Raw genomic sequence first — 18,114 nt, forward strand, 5'->3', positions numbered from 1 at the left:
TAATGGATTTTTTCCCTTAACCTTAGAGTTAGGGAAGTGACATATTCACCCGCTTTTCTTCTCCGGGTCACGCCACTTTATGCGTGCTCCCTTTACACTAGAAGCAGTGCCTCAAAAGAACAGGTAGCAAATATATCATTTCCCCAATATGTCAGCATCATTTCCCTAATAAAAAAAATTAAATACTTAACATGACTAGCACATCTACCTAACATGATTAGACTGTTACGAATTAATCCTAATGGTAGGTGTGTCCCTAGCAAGATCAATGGACAAGATCAGTTCAATAGTTAAGTGTTTAAAGAACGGTCGTAACCCTTTATTGTGAAAGGGTATAATTGGGAGAAACTCTGAGAGAGAGGAATCAAGATTAATGGCTTCCGGTATGTATCTTTCCCATTTCAATTCAATCCATATTATTATTGTGTTTCCTCAAAGTTGGGCCGCCAAAGATCTGTTGCCCGTGTTCTTATTTATCGAACACTAATATGTGGTATCAGAGTCTCGGTTCCGGCGAGAAAATCGCATTAAATAGGGTTTGTGAAAACTTGTATTTTGAGTGCCACTGTCAATTCAAGAGTCGGATCGATGCTTAAATGGTATAGAAACGTTGTTCGTGTTCCTACGAGTCCAATGCAACAAACAGTTCATCTATCCGATTCTTGAATTGTGTTTGGCGGCAAATTTAAAGATTGAAAATCACTTTTTGGGGAGTTTTGGAGCTCACCGGAAAATGGCTTGCCGCCGGTGAACGGTTGCTCCAACTGGTGAGATTCCGACGTGAAAGCATAGTTCATCGAGAGACGAGTCCAACGGCGCAAACAGAGCCTCAATCCAAGGTCTCTAGAGATCACTATGTTAAATCGAATTTTGGTGATTTTTCTAGAATTTTTCAGAAGTTTTTGTTGTTTTTTGAGGGAGATGAACAACGCCGGACTTCGCGGGTTGAACCGGGCCGCGACGGCCAAACAAGGGTCCAAGTTGGAACTGCGCCCAGTTTTTATTTAAAAAAGGCCCATCAGGCCCGATGGGCCCACCAGACCCGACCCGAACATGTCTGACTCGTCCAACCACGGTTTTTGGGTCGTTTCGACCATTTTTTGGGGGTTTTGGACAAAAGTGAGACCGGTTCTAGTGGTTTGGGACCCTCGTGAACCCAATTCTGAGGCGCGTGTTGGGTTTTGAGACTCGGTTTTCATATCTACAGTGTAATTTTTAAAAAAAATTGACTTCAAAAGTTTGATTTTTAGTCAAAATTTTGGGGATTTGTGCCATGTTTAAGATCGGTTATGGAGGTTTGTCACCCTCTCTAGTCCGTATTTGGGGTTAATTTTGGCCTTTTACCTTAGTAAAATCGTGTTCCAGTATATTTTATTGTCTTTTGGGTTTATATGTTAGATTTTGAGTCAATTTTTAAAAGATTTTCGGCTGTGTGGGACTGCTCCTAGGGGTTTCCTAAACCTCTGACCCCAATTTTGTCATCTATTTTGGCTTTTGAGGTCTGGTTTATACACTTTCAGTGTATTTTCATGCTTTGAGCTTAATTAAGTTGGATTTTTAATCTGTTATTGTTTCCAAATTCCTAAGCCTCATACCCATTGCCATGGGATACAAGTCCCTAACATTTCAAGTTCTGATTTTGAGTGAACAGTTTGATCTTTTAATCTATTTTTATTCTAATTTTCAAATCTAAGAAGCCTTAATGTTATTTATATGCCTTGTGCTTTGCATATAACTTAAGAATTTTAATTGATTAGTTGAAATCTTTGTGGTGTTAAACTTTTGATTTGAAAACACTTTGTTTTGTATCAAAACATACCCAAAATCATTGGCTTTTGGTTATTGTAACTTGTTTGTGTATATGTTTCAAAATCCTAATGCATTGATTTTGTTATATCATAAAACTTGACAGTTGGTTTTCTATACACATGTTCGTTTGTTTTGTTCATCAAATTTTAGTGTATATTGGATTATATCTTGTTATGGTTAATCGTTTCTTGAATGAACAAATGAACAAATGAACAAAGAACTTCAATTCTTCTTGGGAACCAGAATCGCTTGGGGTAAGTGGTTAGAATTGAGAATCATGTCGCATATAGTGACATTATTTTGAACGGTTAACCACTTTCAGTTGCATCTATTTGTCCAAGAGCAATACTCAGCCCAACGGATGACTGTTGCTTTGCACAAATAGATGATGTGAGAAGGTTAGGCCTGGGAAACTTGATTTGGGGTTGTGCTTCTGCCCAACGGTGATGTGGGTCTCAAGTATTGGGTTATCTAGCCCTAGTCGGTCTCATGGGTGAGAGCCAATTGTGTATCGTGGCACGGCCCAACGGACGGCCCACAGTGACACGCCTGGTCTCTCACTAGAATCACAGTATTGTGATTGCCTGAATTGAAAATCGTTTGTGTGTTGTGGCACAGCCCAACGGACGGCCCACAGTGGCACGTCTGATGTTTCGTCGGGGTCACAGTTTTGTGTTTCTGTGGTTATGGACAATCCAACTAGTTTTCCCTAAAGATAGATTGACTGATTGTTGTATTTGAGAATAAATTGTGTATCGTGGCACGTCCCAACGGACGACACATGTTGACACATCTGATGTCTCTTCAAAAATCATGGTATTGTATTTTCTAGAGTGGAAACCCATTGTACATCGTGGCACGGCCCAACGGATGCCCACGGTGGCATATCTAGTATCCAATTAAAAGCACACTTATGTGTTACCATGGTTTTGTACATTTTGGTCATTCTTTTAAGTTGGATTGGTTGAAATCATGGATTGACTTAAGTAAACTCAATTTTTGGACTGAATAGGTGTTATAAGAAGTGAGCATACTTGGAACTGCAAGTCTGCGTCTGTGGCATTAAAAACTGTTGGTATCTTGGTGTCTTTTCTAGATGCCGATTATGTTGAGTACTTTAGTGGGTCAGAACTTGAGCAAGTGATAGAATAGATCCGCATAGGTCTAGATTACATGAATCTAGAGTGTGCATTATATGACAAGCCCACTAAACTCACATTTGTAAGATGCTTATGACTAGTGGGAGTGTAATGTCAGTATTAGTATAATGATCATGAAGGAGGTTCCTTTTGTTGTAATCTGAGATGCTTTACAGACTCAGAAATACAAAGAAGCTAATAAGCATAAGTAAAGAACATTTTTTTAGGATCATTCAAAGAACTTGCAAGTACCCTTATGATGTGTTTTGATAACCTTAAAGTATATTGACCAAAGTAGTAGTTGTGAGCACATTCTGAAAGGCTTAAGATTCAGAACTTTTGTTGTAAGTGCTTCACACCTGTTGGTTATTCTAAACGGCAATATTAAGTAAAGTGGTCAAAAGGGTTCTGGTAAAGGCAACATTAGAGTCCCGAAGATATAATGGCTTAGCTGGGTAAATTAAAGAGAGTGAACGTGGTATCAAATGCCTTTATCTTGAGTGATAGATGAAACATAAAGTATGGATGCCTTAAGTTCAATATGGCTTGGAAAGGTAAGGTAATACCATATCTTTGTATATCATGATTCCTACTTAGTAAGTACTCCAGAAAAGATTGGTGGGTAGATTAAGGCATTGTTACTCACATTTAGAATTCTATGTGAGGCCTTCTTGCGACTCAGGGCCTTAGTAGAGGAGAGTGGACCATTATATCCAAAAATAGAATAAAGGTGGTTGATGAATCCATTGTTACTCTCCACTCCTTTCTGAATATTGGTTTCATATGGACTAGAAACCTTATTCTAGAAAACGAAAATTCCTTTGGCTATGAATCAGATTTGAAAGTGTAATGGATTCTCTTTAGTTTTCATTTCCCATTTAGTGAGTTTGGTTCTCTTTAAGGCAATCCTTATTGACTTGGATTGCACTCCTCTGAAGGTCAGACTTGGCTCACCTTGCATTAGAATGAGATAATCAGTAATGTTAGAAATAAAAGAAATCGAGTGGACAAGGATTCATCCAATCAGTGGCTCACGTTTTTGAACCACATATCTAAGGATAGATTGGTAAAAGAAAATTTCTAGATTTGCTTGATTTTACTGATTCTAGTAATGGTATGGAATACATTGAAGGAAAATATACAAAGATTAATCGATTTAGGGTGTCAGCTTGAGTATCAGTCCGCTAAAGGTCATTCACACTGACATCTTGAATCATTTGACTCTGACAATTGGTGGTGGAAAGTATTACCATTTTGGTTAAATTTTCTAGTCATAGTTATATGTGTCTCTCTAATCATAGGTAAAATGCCCTGTCTTTGTTTGTGATCTATAAGGTAAGAGTCGAGAATTAACTTGACTTAAAAGATCAAAACAATAATGATAATCTATGCAACTCTCTGCTACATAAGATTATTGGTTAAAACTCTAAAACACCCGTGTATATTGTGATCCAAGTAAGGTTGTGCCTAAGACCCCTTAAGATTTATGGGTCAAAGGAAAATTAAGCTGGGAAACGTGTACTTTCGAGTCGTTTAGCTAAAGTAAGAGTTTATAACCCACAAATGAGAGGAAATGAGTCCTATGACCATGTATTGCTTTTCATAGGTTATCTTAAAATATTTAAGGGTTTTAAGTTTTGTTGTTTGACCAATAGTACATATATTGTAAAGATTAAATTCACCAAGATTTCTAAAGGATGGTGACCTCAGTGGGAGTGTAGTGCCTGAAGGAAGGTTATCCCCTTCCGGCAAGATCGCTATGCGCAGCGAAACAAAAATCGCATAGAACTTTAAAATTTTCTTTTCGATCTTACAATTACCCAAGATCCTAGAGTCTAGATTAGTTAATTATGTTAATTAAACATAAAGAATCTTTGAAGAAGAAATCAATGAACCATGCTGCTTGATCTACTCCTTGAACGGTTACGATCGTTCTGAACGTCACGAACCCCGCAAGTTGAACCAATGGATTCTTTTTCTTTGTTCAAACTATTGTGGATGTGAATAACTCTTATTCACCTCTTTAATGTCTGATCTAATTAGTACCTTTGTTGTCGAGAACAGAGAAATTGATTGGAAGCCTTTCTCTTTGAAACTTTTTCATTTGGAAGAGAGATTGCAGGGAGGCTGTTTCCATGACTCGAACCCATGACAACCAGATCACAATGGAGCAACCTTACCGTTGTCCCCTTTTGTTATTACTAAAATACTCCTTAAATAAAACTTAGTTATAAAAAATTGTAAAGTATTTGTTCATAAAATAGTATAAAAAAATTGGATTTAAGACCATCCCACATGTTCGTATTAATGTCTAGATCTTATCAGAAATCCTCTCAGATCTTATGACAGGGATCCAAAATGTGACCATGGATCCTAGTAATGTTTGTAGACCCTAACCGTTCTTGAGTTTGGATTCAAATGGGTCCATTGACACCCTGGCATTAATCAGTTGAGCAAGATTTCTTATGACCACATGCAGAACTTGACTAATGCACATCAATCGAGAGACTCTTCATGACTGTTCTTGCTAATATTGGATCTACTACACGCCCTTCCATTTATGGTGCTAGTGCTTAGCAATGAAATTGCATGCATTTATAGACAAGTGTCTTTGGTAGACTAAACATTTCGTACATACATGTATGAATATATCGGGTGTCCTGTCTGGGTGAATACTGGCCTCCATATGCATTGGTGGCTCTCTTCCAGACCCTAACATACCATAGCCGGCCACAAATCAACAAAGAAACACCATAAGCAAATAAATTAGCATATATGTGAAGCAATAGCAAGGGAAACTATCAAGAACATTTGCCCTCCCCAGAGGGCGAGCCTTGGCGGAACGGTAAGGTTGCTCCATTGTGACCTGGTGGTCACGGAAACAACCTCTCTGCAAAGCAAGGGTGAGGCTGCATACATCTAGCCCTCCCCATATCCTGCAATGGTGGGAGCCTCGAGCACTGGGCCGCCCTTTTTTTATCAAGAAGATTTGCCAAAATTATATATGTAAACTGGGCTCATAAACTAATAATCAGCAAACTGGGAACAATCCTAGAATTAAAATAACAGAATAAACACATAAATGAAACTAAGAAAGCTTGCAAATCAATCATTGCAAATAAACCTACATTGACAACCCACATTTAAGTAAAAACTATCAAGAAGATTTGAAAAAATTATATATGTAAACTGGGCTCATAAACTAATAATCAGCAAAGTAGGAACAATCCTAGTAGTCTTGGTAGTCAATACAAAGTCAAAATGGGCATACTACTAGTCTATAATCAATAATTCCAAATGCCCAACAAATAAGACTGGACAGTTTGAACTTTGAACCATGCTAGAAATGGCAGCATAAAGTATATATCCAGGTAGGAATACATTGCACACCATGTGTCCACTAAATAATTCAGTATATGTTTTTGGGAGATGATAAATCTGCACCCCCTGTAGGATAATCCACACCCCTTTAAAGTGAATTGACGTCAACAAGCGTTAAAAGTCTGCCACATAACCTCCTTTTTTGGCCCCTTTTGACGTCAATTCATGGCAGGGGCGGAGCTACATGTAGAATAAGGGGGGCAGTTGCCCCTGTTGAGTTGGGCCAAATCCTTAATAGGCCCAACTCAATTGGGCCCAGCCCCCTTTAAAATTTGAAGGCCTGCCCCCGTTATGTATAACCCTGTATAAGCTTGCCCCCCTTATTCATAAAGCGTGGCTCCGCCACTGATTCATGGTAAAAGGGTGTGAATTATCCTACCGGGGGTGCGGATTTACCATCTCCCATTTTTTTGGTTCTTACTTGTATGTTTTAGCAATTAGCATAGAGTTATTCAGATATTCAGTAGACAAGGATATCATTTCATTTTAATGCTCAATAAATCAGTTGTTTTCTGTTCTGCTAAAATTCAGCAAGAATACATTTAGTTAATTGCGAAGTAGCATATAAAAATATGTCAGTTTCGCAGGAAGCTTTTACATAATACCACCACAATCATAGAGAACATGTGGCTCTTTATAATTTGAGGGAAAAATGCATTAATAAGTTTTTTTTTTTCGTTTCCAATATAAAATAAGTTCTCCAAAATGACATACGCCCATTTACAATAAACGTGACTAATGGCCCCCATAAAACGTTCTAAGGGCTGCAACAAAAAAAATGAGGCCAATAAAAACTGACATTCCAGACTTAGTTACAATTACAATGGGGAAAAAGTAAAACTTAACACGGGGCAGAGATTGTCCCTAGAACAGTAGCTCCATCGCTACACACCCCCGCGGAGAGTCTGTTGCTAATCTCCAGAATCTCAATTATGGTTACAGCCAATCTCCAGAAGCAAACAGACTTTTTTCCTTGTCTAAGAGATTGGGTTCATAGAAACCATTCCACCAAAAGGGTGACCTGGAAATCTCTAGCGAAAAGCCTTAAACCAGTTAGCAGTGCCAGTTAGCAGTGACAATGCTTCGGCTTCGTTCAAATCCTTCAAATCAATTGATAACGCACAAATCATATCCCGAATTTATTTCTGAATGTGCCTCGTAGTATGGACGGGCCCGGGAGGCACCATCAAAATTCAACTTGAGCAAGTTTGGATCTTGGGGTTTCCATCTTGATTTCTTCTGGTATCTTGACACATTCCAAAATAATTTCCTTCCATTTCAGGTGCATATTTTGAACCCCTAGCCTATGAACTATTTTCTAACAGCAGCCCAATAAATCAGGAGGCCTATGCCAATGCAAAAGACTTTGATATGAGAAGAGCATTTGTAGTCAAAGGTCCCCGGTTACACTCAAATCGCCCAAATCACAACTTGAAACACAAGAGTGCAACCCTTATTCCCGAAGTGCCATGATCGCTAACTACCCAACAGTCCTTTGAATGACTGGGAAAGGCGATTGAAAGCCAAAGATTTTGAGAAGACAATACCAAACTTATCTCGCAACCCGCAGCGAATAAATAGAATAATTTGAAGACTCATCAGCTCGGAAGCAAAGAATACACCAATTTTCAATATGGAAGCACTTTTTTTCAGCATATCAAGTGTATTAACCTTTTAGTGAGCCAGCGTGACGTAGGACAACCAACTGATCACAATCCTTTCCTAAATTTAAGCTCCAAGTTGGTCGAATAGGGCAAGGAAATAAGCAAAGGAAAAGGGGCACAGGTTGAGGCACAGGAAATATAGAAAATCGGTAAAATGCAGTTTAATAATAGTTGCCGAATACGGCTTTAGAAGAATCGAAATGAGTTCTTAGCCAGAGGAAACCCATGAACTTCTAATAAGCCAAACCTTCTTAATGCCCATCAACAATCCTTGCTAAGGGAAAGCCAGCCGAGCCAGCCATTCTAACTTGTCGCGTAATTATTAGCAGAAACAATGGCAACAATATTCCCCTATCATATGTATGTAGAAACCAATCCAAAGAGGAAACCTAAAGCAGTGAGCCCATTCCAACCAAAAAAGTTAAGATTTCAATCTAGAACATTTAATTTAAACATATCTCCTGGATTGTATTCATATATTGTATTCAACAAACAATATTTTGTGTATCTGTATTATACTATTCTTTTGGAAGGAAACTAATTATAGAACCTTCCATTCAAAGTCTTGCATGCTTCACCTTAAATACAAATGAAACGGCTCTCTAGCATCTATCTGAAGAGAGATTTTAACTACCATCTCTCCTTCACATGTAGGCAAAGTCCCACTCCTAGTCAGTCCAACTTGTTTTGAAGGGCTAAGACACTTTGAAATGCCAAGACCCAATTCTGAAGAGCCAAGAACCCGAACTTCACGACTAGAGCAACAACCACCTCTAAGAACCAATGATGTAAGGCTCGTGAACACGCCCTTTGGACGTATCATTACACCTAGCTTTGGAGATGGCACTGGCCAGACCAATGTTACCTGGAACGAGGTTCGTTCCGGTACGTGGTACGGGAACGGGTACGGGGTATGATGGTAGCCCGGTACGCGGTACGATGAGGGTATGATATGTTGGTTCGCTATTCAGGGTCGCGGGTCAATTTGGAGCGCTAATTCAGACTCTCTCTCACACACACACACACATATATATATATATATATAATTTCATATATTTTTACAAGAATATTATTCCTTAGTATACACTACATACATTTAATACACAAAATATAAAAACCTCATGTATGTCATACATATTTTTTCATAAAGAAAGTTCCCGTTGGAATATATGAATATCCTTCCATAGTTCATACTACCTCCATCTAATAAACAAAATAAAAAAACCTCATATATGCCTGACATATTTTTTGCAAAAAGAAAGCTCTAGTTCTAATCCCACCCTCTAGTTCTAATCCAACCCAAAATATATAAAATTTGTAGCTTTCTATCCATCTCTCCCTTAGTCTATATGCATGTATCTCTTTCTCTCCCACGGGTTGCTGCGGGTCATCATTTTTTGCGATCCGGGTCGCTAGCGAACTACGTTTGGGATCGTGCGACCCAGGATCGAGGGTCGGAGGGCGGATGACGAATCCGGTAACTATGGGCCAGACACCCAATGTGTCGACTATCAAAAACTTCTTGCTGGGGATCCCTGACTAGGGACTGAAGACCGAAATCCTCAGAGAGGTCGGAGAGGGTTCGGATATGGGACGCCCACCAGTGGAGAATGTTCCAAGGGAAATTAGGCCAGAGGAGGATGTTGCCGAGGAATGTGAGAGAGATGAGAACGTTGCCATGGAATCAGCCAGGCGAAAATGTTGCTCACGAAGGTGAGCCAGACGAAAAGGGCATCGACCTAACCCTGAGGCTATGATGAAATGTGTCATTTCTTTTCTTCATTTTTTCCTGCTGTCTTGGTTTCTAATAATTGTGGTCATTAAATTTAGTTTGCATCCAATACTGTTTCAGTGTAAGCAATTTGGAAGCTGAAGTCAGGTCGGATGTAGTGTCTTTAGGCTGCTTGATAGTGTCGAAGTGTTATTTGTGATAGGAATGATTCTAGATGGTCTTTGTGCTTAATTTGTAGAATTTTATGCTCAAGTTGGGTTAGCAAAATAGCAGGAACTGATGGTCCTTGCACCTATCAGGACGGATCCAGCACAAGGAAAAGGGCCTATGGCGACGAAACTTTATCCATCACCAATTATCCTTCACTACAACATAACTATGTAACGGCAATGTAGCCTGTCGCCAATTAATATTAATCCACGACAGTAAATTTTAAACCGGTGTGAATAAAATTTTTATGGGGACGGATATCGTACGATAACCGACACTGTATCAAATATAACAAATATATCTAATACTCCTTAATCACACCTATTGGCAATGGTTAAATGCTGCGGTACTGATTAATTTCTCGCTTGCCATATTTTTATATTCAAGGCAACGGCACTTCTACACCATCGCGGTAAAATGACATTACCGATGGCTCATGAAAGTTGCTAATAAATACTTCGACATTGGGGCCAAAAGTTACCACCAATAATTACTATATTAGCGACGGTTATTGTTAAGGAATCTAGTGGGGTCAATCATGATCCGAAATTGATTGACGCCAGCTCCTCCTCCCAATTATCATTACCAATGCCTAGAATATTAGAAAATGTTATACCCATAGCAAGTTCGATAGGAAGTATCTTGGTTGAACTGGGATCATGTTCATGTAAGGTACCAAAGCTCTGTTCGGCAAGTGGTGGAAGTGATCAGGAAGGTACCAATGCTCCATTCAGCCTTCACTACCATTACGCATCATGACAGTGAAATTGTGGGCATTTTTTGTTAATTAGCAAGTCTCAATCGGTGCCTTGGGTTATCTTCAACTCCTCCTTAGCCCATTTCTATACCTTTGGCAACTAGAGTTTTATGTCTGTAATCTTAGAGTCTTACTACCTGCCTTGGGTTCTCTTCAACTCCCTGGGGCTGTAAAAGTGAGTTAGGGATCCTCCCCCTCACTAATGTATTTATATATAAAAGAGAACTTACAAAATGACCACTATGCCGGTAAGGCTACAATACACACCCTTATAACACTCCCCCTCAAGCTAGAATGTATATATTGTACATTCCAAGCTTGTTACAAATGTCATTTAATTTAGCATTACTTAAGGGCTTAGTGAAAACATCTGTTAGCTGGTCCGTTGATCGAGTGAAGGAAACAAGAATCTCGCCTCAATGTATTCTCTGGCGAATGAAGTGACAGTCAACCTCTATGAGTTTAGTCCTCTCATGGAAGACAGGATTGGTGATTATGTGAATCGCAGCTTTATTGTCACAATCATGGTTTTAAATTTCGGCTCGTTTCGGCCGAAATATTTCAGTTTCGACAAAAAACGAAACGAAATGCACAGAGTCGGAAAAGTACAAAATTTCGCCGAAATTTTGCCCACGGAGTCCCTGTTGAAAGACAAGAGTAGCTAACTTAACGACTGAAGGAACCTTTATGTGGACACAGGACAGAGCCGGGCCTTACAAAACATAGATTGAGGTGCGCCTCTTTCATCTCAAATAGATAGTCCTCGGGCTTAGGGAAACGAGGATAGCTTTCAATGGCACGGATCAACTCTTAATCGACAACTGACCTTGTTGAAACATAGGGCAGAAAATTCGGTGAAATTTCAGAAATTTCGGCTAGAATTTCGTTTTCACAGAGAAACAGTAAAAAAAAACCCCTTATTAATTTTAAATTTCGTCTGAAATTTTAACAAAATTTAGTGAGGAATCTCGAGATCACAAGCCAAACAGAAAAGGCCCTATTAAATTTCAGAATTTCTGAAGAAATTTCGACATTTCAACAGAAATTCTGACAAAAAGCAAAGAGGCCCAAAAAAGGTGAAAAAGGGGAAGACTGAGGGAATTGTAAATCTGATATAGGGGGTCCCAAGTTGAAATAGAAATGGCAACTATGAGGAGGGAGAATACGGTTGTTTAAGAAAACTAGAATTTACCAATTTGAAAAACTTAAACCGATTAAGAGATCAAAAACAATATTTTAAGCATACAAGTTAAATCTAATGGTGCAATGCAAATGAAAGAGCAAAGAGATAGAAAGAGTGCACCCGAGATTTAAAGTGGTTCGGTCCTCAAACCCGAGGCCTACTCCACTCCACCAACCAAACCCGTTGATGGCTTCACTATTTGATCTTCTTAACCTTGGCGAAGTTCGGTGCCAATTACAATTGCTTTAACCTTGGTGGCAATCCTCACCACGGAGAAAAAGGGCTCCGCTTCTCCGAATACTCGCCCGAATACAAATCTTGAAAGATGAAAGAAAGAACTAAAAGATCCCTTCACAAGGGTTACAAAAGATGTACAATTGAGAGCCTATGATCCAAATCCTAGAGTTGGTGATGAGAGGCACAATTGAAGCTTGATTCACTCTTGGGTATTCAAATGAAGTTTAAGAGTGTTAGGATTGATGGTTTGTATGTTTAGAACACCCATATTTATAGGAAAAACAAAATATGACCGTTCAGTGGCATTACGGTAATTCCAGCAAAATTCCAAACGGCTCTTTTTCAGACCGTTGGAGTGTTCTCGGAGTTCCGAGAATAATTCTCGGAGTTCCGAGAAAAAATCTCGGAGTTCCGAGAAGCCACACAGAAATTGGAAAAAGTCTACTGGACCATTTCTCGGAGTTCCGAGAATAATTCTCGGAGTTCCGAGAATTCTCGGAGTTCCGAGAAAAACTCTCGGAGTTCCGAGAAGCCTATGCAGAGCAGATTTTCAATTCCGTTTTTGGGCTTCCAGTTCTCAACCAAGATGGGATTGCTATGAGGGTTCCAAGGTGTTGGAACTCCACAAATACAATCACTTGTTTATTTAGGGTGTGTGAGATTACCTTAATTATGCCTCTAAAAACCTAATCTAGGTTTGGATCAATTACATTTAAGAAATGGTCTTCAATATTAATTTCTTCATGTCTTCAAGTCTTCATGACTTCTTGCTTGATGACTTTGGCCTTCCAATTAGTGGTCCAATGTGGGCTTCTTGGCCTTCAATCCAAGCATCCTTGATCTTACTTTATCAAGATCTACAACTTAGACAGTCAAACACATTAGTGATAAATGATCACTTGTGTATTGGAATCATCAAAACAAGATGGGAATGCCAAGGTAAAAACCATTGGGCTTACAATCTCCCCCTTTTTGATGATGACAAGCACAAGAGATTTACAAATCAAAGCATATACTCTTTTCACATTTTTCTTACACTAGAGACTTTACTCTAGATTCTTCTCCCCCTTTGTCATCAACAAAAAGAAGGGGTAAGAAAAACAAGGGTTTAAAATTTACAATTTTAAAGCTCCCCCTTTTTTCAAAGAAAAATTCAATTTTAACTCCCCCTAGTTAAAATAATTTTATAATACAAGAGGGGTTATCAAACAAAACATACAAATGAAATATATTCAATTTTAAGTTCAAAAAACCCCTAATCTACACAATATGAATATCATCATATGGGGGTTTTGGGAACCCAAGATTTCTTGGTCCCACATCTAGCCCTACTCTTGGATGCACATTGGAATTGGTAATGACCATTCATTCCACAAAAATGGCATCTAACAAGAGGGTTAGATACACTAGTCCTATCATGATAAGCATGTTGAGGTCTAAGACTAGTTTTACTTAGGATTATGTCAATAATTTTATTTCCATTTAGAAATCCATGTAAACATAATCTAAGTCTTTCATTTTCATTATGAAGATGGGATGCTTGAACTAAAAGCTCATTTCTTTCATCTTCATAAGAATTGGAGGAGCTTGCCATATTTTGAAATTTTAAAAGTTGGCAAGTTTTCTCATCCAAGCTACCCTTAAGGGTATTAATCTCAAGTTTATGATTTTCAAGTGTAACTTGTTCTTGAGATATGGAAGAAGATAAATCACTTTTCAAAAATTCAAGTTCTTTTTCTAACTTTAAAATGGATTTTTTAAGAACTTTGTTTTTGGAAATTTGGGTATGCAAGGTTTCACATAATTCATCATAATGTATGCTGTCACTTTTACTACTAGATGAAGAATATGAGGGGTTAGAGTTTACCTCAACTTCATGGGTGATTGTCATGAAGCAAAGATCATCTTTTTTATTTTCTTCCCCTTCACTTGAGCTTTTGCCCGATGTGCTTAACGCATCCCAACCGGCGGCAAGAGCCTTATGCTTCTTCCAATCCTTCTTACCCTTGTACTTAGAGGAAGTTGATTTTAGAAGTGGACAATCCGGTCTTTTGTGTCCAATCTTCTTGCAATTGAAGCATCTTAAGGCTCTTTCAACATCACTTTCCTCTTTCTTCTTCTTATCTTTCTTATGCTTCTTTCTCCACAAGCTCTTGAATCTTCGTAAAGCTTCTTCTTCGTCACTATCCGCTTCACTTGATGAGTCTTCCTTGGAAGCCTTGAGTGCTAGGGATCTAAATTCCCTCTCCTTCTCCTTTGGCTTCTTTTCCTCTTGTCGGCTAGTAAGGAGCATCTCATGGGTGATGAGAGATCCTACAAGCTCCTCTATGGTTAGAGTCTTGAGATTTTTTGACTCTTGAATCGCGGTCACCTTTGGATCCCAATGGGGAGGAAGAGACCTAAGTAACTTACTCACAAGCTCATCGTTAGGATAAGATTTACCAAGATTAGCTAGTTCGTTAGAAATAATAGAAAAACGAGTATACATTTCCGAAATACTCTCGTTTGGACTCATTCTAAACATTTCATACTTGCTCTTTAACAAGTTTATTTTGGAATCCTTGACTTGTGATGTTCCCTCATGGGTAGTTGCAAGGGTATCCCAAATAGTCTTGGCGGAATCAAAAAGAGCAACTCTATTAAACTCCTCGGTAGCTAAGGCACAAAACAAGGAATTTATTGCTTTGTAGTTCAAATTAGCTTGCCTTTTCTCTACCACATTCCATTCTTCAAAAGGATTGGAAGGTACATTGTATCCATTTTCAACAATGTACCAAAGTTCCACATCTATCGAAAGAAGATAAATGCGCATCCTTGTTTTCCAATGTCCATAGTTTGACCCATTGAAGAAAGGAGGTCTAGTTGTGGAATGGCCTTCCGGAAGTCCGGTTCCAATTTGGTGTGCCATTTCACAATTAGAAGTTGCCAAATAAAATCTTTCCCTAGTTAGATTTTGAAATAACTTTCACAAAAATTTTAAAATCTTTTAAGAGCCAATGCTCTGATACCAAGTGAAAATCCGATATAGGGGGTCCTAAGTTGAAATAGAAATGGCAACTATGAGGAGGGAGAATACGGTTGTTTAAGAAAACTAGAATTTACCAATTTGAAAAACTTAAACCGATTAAGAGATCAAAAACAATATTTTAAGCATACAAGTTAAATCTAATGGTGCAATGCAAATGAAAGAGCAAAGAGATAGAAAGAGTGCACCCGAGATTTAAAGTGGTTCGGTCCTCAAACCCGAGGCCTACTCCACTCCACCAACCAAACCCGTTGATGGCTTCACTATTTGATCTTCTTAACCTTGGCGAAGTTCGGTGCCAATTACAATTGCTTTAACCTTGGTGGCAATCCTCACCACGGAGAAAAAGGGCTCCGCTTCTCCGAATACTCGCCCGAATACAAATCTTGAAAGATGAAAGAAAGAACTAAAAGATCCCTTCACAAGGGTTACAAAAGATGTACAATTGAGAGCCTATGATCCAAATCCTAGAGTTGGTGATGAGAGGCACAATTGAAGCTTGATTCACTCTTGGGTATTCAAATGAAGTTTAAGAGTGTTAGGATTGATGGTTTGTATGTTTAGAACACCCATATTTATAGGAAAAACAAAATATGACCGTTCAGTGGCATTACGGTAATTCCAGCAAAATTCCAAACGGCTCTTTTTCAGACCGTTGGAGTGTTCTCGGAGTTCCGAGAATTCTCGGAGTTCCGAGAAAAAATCTCGGAGTTCCGAGAAGCCACACAGAAATTGGAAAAAGTCTACTGGACCATTTCTCGGAGTTCCGAGAATAATTCTCGGAGTTCCGAGAAAAACTCTCGGAGTTCCGAGAAGCCTATGCAGAGCAGATTTTCAATTCTGTTTTTGGGCTTCCAGTTCTCAACCAAGATGGGATTGCTATGAGGGTTCCAAGGTGTTGGAACTCCACAAATACAATCACTTGTTTATTTAGGGTGTGTGAGATTACCTTAATTATGCCTCTAAAAACCTAATCTAGGTTTGGATCAATTACATTTAAGAAATGGTCTTCAATATTAATTTCTTCATGTCTTCAAGTCTTCATGACTTCTTGCTTGATGACTTTGGCCTTCCAATTAGTGGTCCAATGTGGGCTTCTTGGCCTTCAATCCAAGCATCCTTGATCTTACTTTATCAAGATCTAGAACTTAGACAGTCAAACACATTAGTGATAAATGATCACTTGTGTATTGGAATCATCAAAACAAGATGGGAATGCCAAGGTAAAAACCATTGGGCTTACAGGAATCTAATCCGACCTTGCATGTGATTTCTTGCCTATAAAATTACATCATCTCCATCTGCCTTTCATCATCTTCCCAACAAACCCAAGTATAGCTTCTTCATCTTCCCAACAAACCCAAAGCAAGCTTCAGCCTCAAGCTCCCGCAGCTTTAAGTGTTGGTTCCGACGCTTCCCCGAGGGTTGCAAGCTTCAGTCGTAGCCACGGAGCTTCAGCCGCATTTCGGGAGTTTCATTCGCAAAGGTAAGAAGCTAAATGGGTTATATTTCTAGGGTTCTGCCTTTTGGTTTAGTAAAAACCTTTAAAGACTCATATTAAGAGATTTTAACCATTATTTTGGGAGATGATAAAAGTAAAACCCCCTGTGGTATAATTCGCACCCTTTTACCATGAATTGACGTAAAAAAGGAGGGCATTTGGCAGACTTTAACGCTTTTTGACGTCAATTCACGCTCAGGGTGTGAATTATCCTATAGTGGGTGCCAATATATCAACGCCGATTTTTTTAAAAAAGTACTGTACGGCCCACTTCATCAGATGACCCAAACCATTCATCTGTAGGGACACAATGTAAATAGATTGTGCCCAATTATTTCTCTAAAAGTACAGTACGGCCCACTTCATAAGATGATCCAAACCGTTCATTTGTAAGGGCACAACATAAATGGGTTGTGCCCCACAAATCATCTCCATAGGATGGTCCTGACCCTCCAATATTTACATGTTTTCATATTTTGTGGTCCCTAAATAGATTAGAAGGTCAGGATCATCCTATGAAGACGATTTTGGGGGCACAACCTATTTACATTGTGTCCCTACAAATGAACCGTTTGGATCATCTTATAAAGTACGCCGTACAATACTTTTAGAAAAATAATGTTTCATACGGCCATTCATCATAGAAAACCTCAGATGGTTACCTTGCACTTGTGTTAATTTTGTTTTGGGAAGTGATATAAATATATTTGTCACCCTTTTTCCCTGGGACAACCCCATATAGTGTATAAATGACTCCATTTTTATACTACAAGGGGGTGGATATATCATTTCCCAGTTTTTTAACTTAAACAGAACATTCTTGAACCCACCATGGATTACAGGAAAAACATTTTTGGAGGAAATATTTTTCCTCGGAAAATAGGTTTATTTCCCCAATTTAGTGGAAAATGATAAACTTTATTTCCCTGTACTATATACACCCCCTCTAAATTGCAATCCTAACAAAGAAGATCCTGTTTGGATTGTGGGAATTTTCTAGAAAATTTTGAAAGGAATAATTTTGCTAAAATTTGCTACTATTTTCACATATGCGTAAGACCCTTAAAATTTGCTACTACAAGGGGTTAGACTTGGGCATGACCCTTCTCTCTCTCTCTCTCTCTCTCTCTCTCATGACTCATGAGACATGTTTTGACCCTTCGATCTTTCAGTCTTTACCGTCACCATGCCACGACGTCGTCATGATGGGGATGGGGATCGGGAAGGGGATGATGCTCGACATAGTGGTTGGCTACATTGGCGACCTAATGGCAACATGTAGAAGACTATATGCAATTATTGCGGGGAAAAAAAAAGGAAGTGGGAGTGTTACACGATTGAAACACCACCTGGTAGGTGGTTATGGAGATGTATCAGTATGCCCATCTTGCGCTAAGGAGGTTAGGACAGTCATCTCAAATTCATTGAAGAGAAGCAAACAAAGTAACCAGGATAAAGCGAGGAGGAGAGATGAGT

Source organism: Tasmannia lanceolata, unplaced genomic scaffold, assembly GCF_043159265.1.
Source record: "Tasmannia lanceolata isolate RefF3 unplaced genomic scaffold, GAP_Taslan_0.1 ptg000018l, whole genome shotgun sequence".
NCBI classification, from domain to species: Eukaryota; Viridiplantae; Streptophyta; class Magnoliopsida; order Canellales; family Winteraceae; genus Tasmannia; species Tasmannia lanceolata.